Below are 7200 nucleotides of genomic sequence, written 5' to 3'. Positions count from 1 at the left end.
ATGGCTGAACACCTGCTGCCCCTGGGAAGCAGGGAATGAATTCCTTTGCTTTGCTTGTGTATGTGGCTTCTGCTTCACCTACTGACCTGTCTTTATATCTACACATGAGTTTTCTCACTTTTACCCTTCTGATTCCCTTTCTGATCCCACTGGTGGGGGAGTGAGCGAGTGGCTGCTGGTTGGGGTTAAACCACGACAACATGGGATCTTTTTGTTCTAAAAGTCTCAACATCAGACTAAATTTAGTCCTGTAGAAATCAATAAATGGCTGCCAACTTTAACACAAGGGCAGAGCAAGGTCAATGTTAAATGTTTCTGGGCAATCTTACCATGGTTTCAGGCTCTTCGCTTCTCCAGTTGGGAATGACATGATGAGAAACTTTCCACTGCTTTAAATATTAAGGAATCTCTGAAAATACTTAGAAACAATTAACTCAGAATGTTCTCTGGTTTGGGGTTTAAATTTTTTTTTTTGAAGTACAGTATGTTCTTCTGCAGATTTTCATCCAATCCACACGCTGGTGTCCCAGAGGCTTCTTTCTGTGGTGTGTTTGTGTATCTATATATAACGAAGAATGTCCAGGGACACACAGACATGTGAGGCAGACCTAGGTGAGTGTTATTTTTTAGTTTTAAGATCAGTGGATGAAGGGCAGCTGAGGAGGAGTCATTTGTCTGCTGGAGCACAGAGAACAACAACAGTTCTGCACATGGCACTGGGCACCATGGGGGAATAAACACTCTTTACATTATTAAGTTGTGCACAACCGGCTGGGAATTATGTAAAACTTCACGTAAATATTTTCTTTGTCTCAATAGAACATATGAAAATAAGTTGCTTTTTAAGATTCTCTTTGTGTCAGGCTACTACACCTTCTATGAAGCTTTTCCACACATTTCTCTGCTAACAGAATAGGACAACAAGCTTATGGAAATGCAGTTGGGACTTACTGGTATTTTAACTGAAATGAGCGTTTCAGGGGCTTGGGAGGAGGGGACATGTTTGGTGTTCTGTGTATAATAACAAGTTGTAACTTGGTCGTTCAGCAAAATAAACCAGTTTAGTATTGCTCCACCAAAGCCCAAAGTGCCAATAAAACAGTGGGAAGCATTCCTGCAGTGGGACAAGTGTCCTCACTGGGCAGGGCTCTGTGGGTTGGATCTGCTCCCTGGGCCCCTCGTGCTCAGCCAGGCTCCAGCTGAGCAGTGCTTTGCCTGGCCAAGTTCTGGGCAGTGCAGCAGGGCTGAAGGCTGTGAGAGGCTTCCCAGTGCCTCTCCTGTGACTTCATCCCAATGGCAAAATGCCCACAGAGAACCAGGCTCTGCACCACAGGCTGGGGGCATCATCTGACCACATGGCCTTAAGGGGTGGATGCTCTCCAGCTGCAGCATTGTACAGGCTTCAGGTGAAAGCACAGGTGTTCCAAGTTGGGGTTTATATATATATATATATGGTGCTTTTAAAGTAGAAATAATTTAAATTGCATTTTTATTCACTAGTGGTCTGTATGGATGGTGCTGGGCTGTAAACTCCCTGCTCTTTGCTCTTCATCAGTCCAAAATGGAAAATAAACCTGTTGCTGCATGAATGAACCTGCATCCCTGTGCCCATTCCTGGGGAGGGGGTGAGTTAATTCCCACCCAAGAAGCTCATGTCTGATACATATGTGTGAACCTGGACTGAAAGTGGCCACGTGTGTGAGGGAAGGGAAAGAACAGAAAATTCCAAGAGGTTGATACATTCACTTGTCACAGCTCACAGAGAAAAGATTTGGATTCCTTAAGGTGAAAAGAACGGGCCCTTAAGTGACACTATTCTGTAAATTCCAGCACTTTTGGCAAGGAGCAGGCAGCAATCAGAGCCATTCAGATATATAAATTCAGAGGTTCATAGTGCTCAAGGCCAGCACAGACCATTGTGATAATTTCCTCTGACCTTCCCCATTGTGTGGGTCACAGAAACCTTTTATATAGCTATATATGTATATATAACCACTGAGTGCCAGTTCAGGGAGCTTGGCTTGATTTTATCCAGTTCAAGAATCAGACTAGCACAGAATCAGGAGCAAGAGCACCAAAATTACACTACTACAAACAAACTCATAGGAAAAACCAAGCACACATACACACAGTTTCAGTTTCTGGAAAACAGCACATCTGAGTCACCAGCTGCTGCAAAATAGTTTCAGACCTCTGAAACTAAGGAAGGGAGGTGTTACTATTCCGTAGACTATTATAAAAAATGGGTAAATGTGCTTTGTGTGTGCGTAAAAACCTCTGCTACAACAAATTTAATGAACAGGAATAGTGTAAGTGTGTGTAGAGTTGTAGAGTGTGCCAGAGTACCTGCCAGAGCAGCGGGGTCAGCGAGCCTCAGGTGTGATGGGCACAGCCTGGGTCAGCACCTGCCCTCAGAAATCAGAACTGCACCCAGACAGTGCAGTTTGCTTTGCAATTTCATCCTATGTGACTTGGGCAGTTTGCTTTGCAGTTTTATCCTTCGTGACCTGGGCAGTGTGGTAATTTCCCTGAACTCCACAGCAATTATGAGACCTCCTGGCAGCCCATGGCAGCACTCAGCCCCATCACTACCTGCCTGGTGACTGAGGAGGGAGTGAGGTGGGTGAGTGTATTTCCAAATCTCACCCACATGGTGTCTTAGATGTGTTTTAATTTAGCATCTCCTGGGGGATACGGATGAAGACTCTCAGGCCCATCTTATGGGAGCACTCAGATACACATCTCATTTGTCCCCTGAGTAAACAACTGATCACAGCAGCTGAGAATCCATCAGCTGAGCACAGGAGTTGTGAGAATCCTATTCCATCCATCAGATGTTCATGGGAGTTCCACAGACACGTGGAATACCCAGAGACCAGTGCTGTTATTTCAGCTCTTCCAGGGGTGGGAGGCACACAGGGGAGAAAAGGGGTGGAAATGCCTGATGGGTGATTCATTCAGCAATGAAAAGTCACCTTAGTTGGAACGACAGAATGATGGAATATCCTCAGCTGGAAGGGATTCACAAGGATCATCCTCCACAGGATACCCTGACAATCCCCCCCTGTCCCTTAGAGCGTTGTCCGAACCCTCCTGCAGCTCTGGCAGCCTTGGGGCTGTGCCCACTGCCCTGGGGAGCCTGTTCAGTGCCAACCACCCTCTGGGGGAAGAACCTTGCCCTGAGATCCAACCTGAGCCTGCCCTGGCACAGCTCCAGCCCCAGGCGCGCCTGGGAACAGAGGATATCGCACACGGGAACGGGGGATATCGCACACGGGAACAGGGAATATCGCACACGCGGATATCGCACAGGGGAACAGGGGGAATATCGCACAGGGGAATGGAGGGAATATCGCACAGGGGAACAGGGGGAATATCGCACACGGGGATATCGCACACGGGAACAGGGAATATCGCACAGGGGAACAGGGGGAATATCGCACACGGGGATATCGCACACGGGCAGGGCCCGCTCCCGCTCCCGGCAGCTCCTCCCGGAAGCGCCGCCGGAAGTGCGGGTGGAGGCGCGCGCGGGGCTGAGCGCGCGGGGCCGGGCGGGCTCGGGCCGGGCCGTGCGGGACTGTCTGGGGCCGTGCGGGGCCCTGCGGGACTGTCTGGGGCCGTGCGGGGCCCTGCAGGACCGGGCCGGGCCGCGCCGCGCCGCCATGGCCCTGGCGCTGCCGCTGCCCGAGCCGCCCTGGCCGCCGAGCCTGGCCCCGCTGAAGGTGCGTGCGGGGGACACGGGGATGGCGGGACACGGACACGGGATGGCGGGACACGGGGATGGTGGGACACGGACACGGGGATGGCGGGACACGGGATGGCGGGACACGGGGATGGCAGGACACGGGGATGGCAGGACGGCGGGCGGGGGCCAGCGGGTCGGCCCAGGAGCGGCTCCTTGGCCCTGGGAGCGGGCAGGGGGGCGGGCCGGCCGTGGCAGCACAGCCTGGCCCTGCCGGTGGGCCCACCCGCACCCCACGAGCCCGCGGGCGTTGAACGGCCCTTGGCACAGCGAAGCCCCCGTGCCCGGGCACCCCGCTCGGTACCGCTCCCCTGTGTACCGTGTGTCCCCCGTGCCCGGACACCCCGCTCGGTACCGCTCCCCCGTGCCCGGGCACCCCGCTCGGTACCGCTCCCCCGTGCCCGGGCACCCCGCTCGGTACCGCTCCCCTGTGTGCCGTGTGTCCACTGTGCCCGTGGCTCACCCCGCTCTCCCTGCAGGACGTGGATAACTTGCTGCGCTGTGGGATTTGCTTCGACTACTTCAGCATCGCCGTGGTCATCCCGCAGTGCTCCCACAACTGTGAGTCTGCTGCCAGGGGTTGTTGCTCGGGTGGGACTTGTCCAGTCCCACTGCCTTGTGTGAACTTCCTGAGTGTGAAGTGTAAGGAAAGGCTGAAAGAACTGGGATTGTTCAGCTGGAGAAGAGAAGGTTCCAGGACCTGAAGGGAGCCTAGAGGAAGGATGGAGAGAGACTGTTGACAAGGGCCTGGAGTGACAGGACAAGGGGGAATGGCTTCAAACTGCCAGAGAGTAGGGTTAAACAGGATATTAGGAAGAAATTCTTCCCTGGGAGGGTGGGCAGGCCCTGGCACAGGGTACCCAGAGAAGCTGTGGCTGCCCCATCCCTGGGAGTGTCCAAGGCCAGGTTGGACGGGGCTTAGAGCACCCTGGGCTGGTGGAAGGTGTCCCTGCCCATGGCAGGGGTGGCACTGGATGGGCTTTAAGGTTCCTTCCAACCCAAACTACTATTCCAGGATTCCGTGGTTCTCCTTGGGATGGAAGCTGTGAGAAGGTCTGTGAGGTGGAAGCAGCCAAAACCTTCCGTCGTGCAGTTCCTGCTGCAGCATAAACACGTGGCACCTGGATCAGTGCACTTAAACACCACCTATTTCTACAAGTCTCCATTTAAATATCTTCCATAACATCTTGAGGGTGGAACAAAGTTGTATGTGGAGAGCATTATGAGCTAAAATTTTCCGTGCTGCTCCGCCTGCCTCGGACTGATATCTGTTGGAACCTGGACCCAAGCAGTTTGCTGAAAGCCAGATTAGTGGGGAGTATGTTAGCTTTTCTCATGTCAGAATAAAAGCTGGTAATTGTTTGCTCCAGAAACTGTAGCACTTCCCCTTCCTTCCATGAAGGGGCTCATTGTAGTTTGGCAGTGAAGTTTAGTTTAGCTTGGCAAAACTCTCACCATTGAAACCAATATTCTTGTGGTGGGGAACACTGGAAATTCTCTACTCACTGGTGACACAGTGGGGTTCAGAGGCCCTTAACTTTGGAAAGAATCTGTCTGCACTTTTTTAAACAGATTACACAATTTATTTCCCCATGCAAATCACAGAAGGTCCAAGTTTTCTACAATAGCTCAAGATTTCTTGAAGTATTTTCCACTTGCTTGTCTCTGTAATCTCTTGAGTCAACTGAGGTTGGACAACTGGAGCCAAAAGCCCTCTGCTTTAATGAGTAATTGTGAATGGATGAAAATGAAGTATGTCTGCTTGCAAACCTTTCTGCTGACTCTCATTTTCTTAATGATCTGTTCCAGGGTTTCTAGACATCTCTGTAATGTGTTTGCACCTGTAGCCACTTAAAATTCCTCCTCTGCTCCTTGGGTGCCTGGGAGCATTCAGTAGCTCATGTGACAGTAGTTGTTTAACTGTCCTGGTGGTTTGGACTGTGTCATTACTGACAGAATAGATGTGCCATCCATATTTTTTTCACATAATAGAGGCATCCTAAGGAGAGTGTCTTCTCTAGCCTGGATAGAGGGAATTGTGGCCCTGGGATTTCTTACACCCTGGTATGGGAGGATGAGCTTTGTCTGCAGGCTGGTGTGGGTGTGTCAGATGTCAGCAGGCTGGATCTGCCACTTCATTCATATTCATACAGTTAAAGTTAATTTATTTTTGTATGGATTTCCCACCCCTTATAACTTCTTAGTATATATAGTAACTTTTGAGTATTTAGCTGGGTTTGTGGGTTTAAGTGTTAATTGGTGCATTAAAGCCAGGTTGGATGGGGCTTCCCAATCCAAACCAGTCTGTGATTAATTGATGCTCCTGCTGCTTTTCAGACTCATTCCCAGAGGGTCTATGAAATATAAATCTGCTTTGGGAGCTGCTGCTGAGTGTGTTAAGTGCTGAGACTCTGACCCGTGAATGTCTGTTGTACTGGAGAGTGATGAGACTTTTTATATCTTTAAGTGGCTCTGAAAGCTCATAGATAAATTGACAAAGCAGAACAAATTCAGAAATTTACTGTGACAAAATGAAGGTTATGGCATGTTTCACCGCAGGGGCTGTTGAACCATCCTGTGATGATGGTGACATGCTTTGCTTTCCCTGGGAAACATCAAGCTGTCTCTCAGTCTTCCAGTGCTGGCTTCCATTCCTTTTAGCCTTTTCCTTCACTGACAAGTTGGTATGGTTTTGGAAAGGGGCAGAAGAGCCTGGGAAGGAGACACAGGATGTCTGGGGCTGTGCAGGAAGATGCAAGGGATCCAACATTAGTCAAAAACCCAGTGTGGGAGGGAGTGAGCAGTGCAAGCGTGGCTTTAGCGGTGGTGGCTGACTGAGGTTTCTTGTACTGGGAAACAAACGGAAATGAACATCATCTTTTGACAGAGGGACTGACATTGGGTACTGAGATACGTTTGCATAAAATATGTGGGGTTTGTTTTGCTACAATGATTATCTCAATTCCATGGAAAGATGGTATGTTTTCGGCATTGCTGTGCTGTGGAATGGCTTGCACATATTGTACAGTAAGAAAATACGCAAGTAAGGGCTTGGAACTACCTTTGGAAGAATGCCTTCTTCAAAATGATGCATTTCCCTTTTCCAGATTGTTCCCTTTGTATCCGCAAGTTTTTGTCCTACAAAACTCAGTGTCCAACATGCTGTGTGGTAAGTGCTTTAAGTGCTTTCTTTTTCCCCTCAGCTTGTGGGGTTTTTGTTTGTTTGTTTGCTTGTTTTTGGGTTTTGTTTGTTTGATTCAAATCTCAGGAGCTTTTCCCTTGGGACTGTGCTAAATAATTCTGGTCACATCACCACCTTTCCTTTTGGTGAGCAGCTGTTTGAGCCAACTGGGATGTTCTTGCAGCTGGAATTCTTCTGTTTCAGAGGTGTACTCTGTCAGCACAGGCAGAAGTGGAGGGAGCATCAAGCCCGGGGTTTGGCTCAGGGCTGTGCA

The 7200-nt window shown here is 50.0% G+C and overlaps 1 long non-coding RNA gene across 1 annotated transcript; it reads left to right on the top strand.

The window, feature by feature from the left end:
* Positions 1 to 3654: 3654 nt before the first annotated feature.
* On the top strand, positions 3655 to 6918 carry LOC114073238. The gene is made up of 3 exons (XR_003574295.1): positions 3655 to 3725; positions 4225 to 4306; positions 6853 to 6918. It is a non-coding gene; the product is annotated as an uncharacterized LOC114073238 (long non-coding RNA).
* Positions 6919 to 7200: the final 282 nt, after the last annotated feature.

This window comes from Empidonax traillii, unplaced genomic scaffold (assembly GCF_003031625.1).
Source record: "Empidonax traillii isolate 1590-97213 ecotype Southwest subspecies unplaced genomic scaffold, ASM303162v1 scaffold5771:size7200, whole genome shotgun sequence".
In the NCBI taxonomy this organism is placed as follows: Eukaryota; Metazoa; Chordata; class Aves; order Passeriformes; family Tyrannidae; genus Empidonax; species Empidonax traillii.
This window is presented reverse-complemented; position numbering and strand designations above follow the sequence as displayed.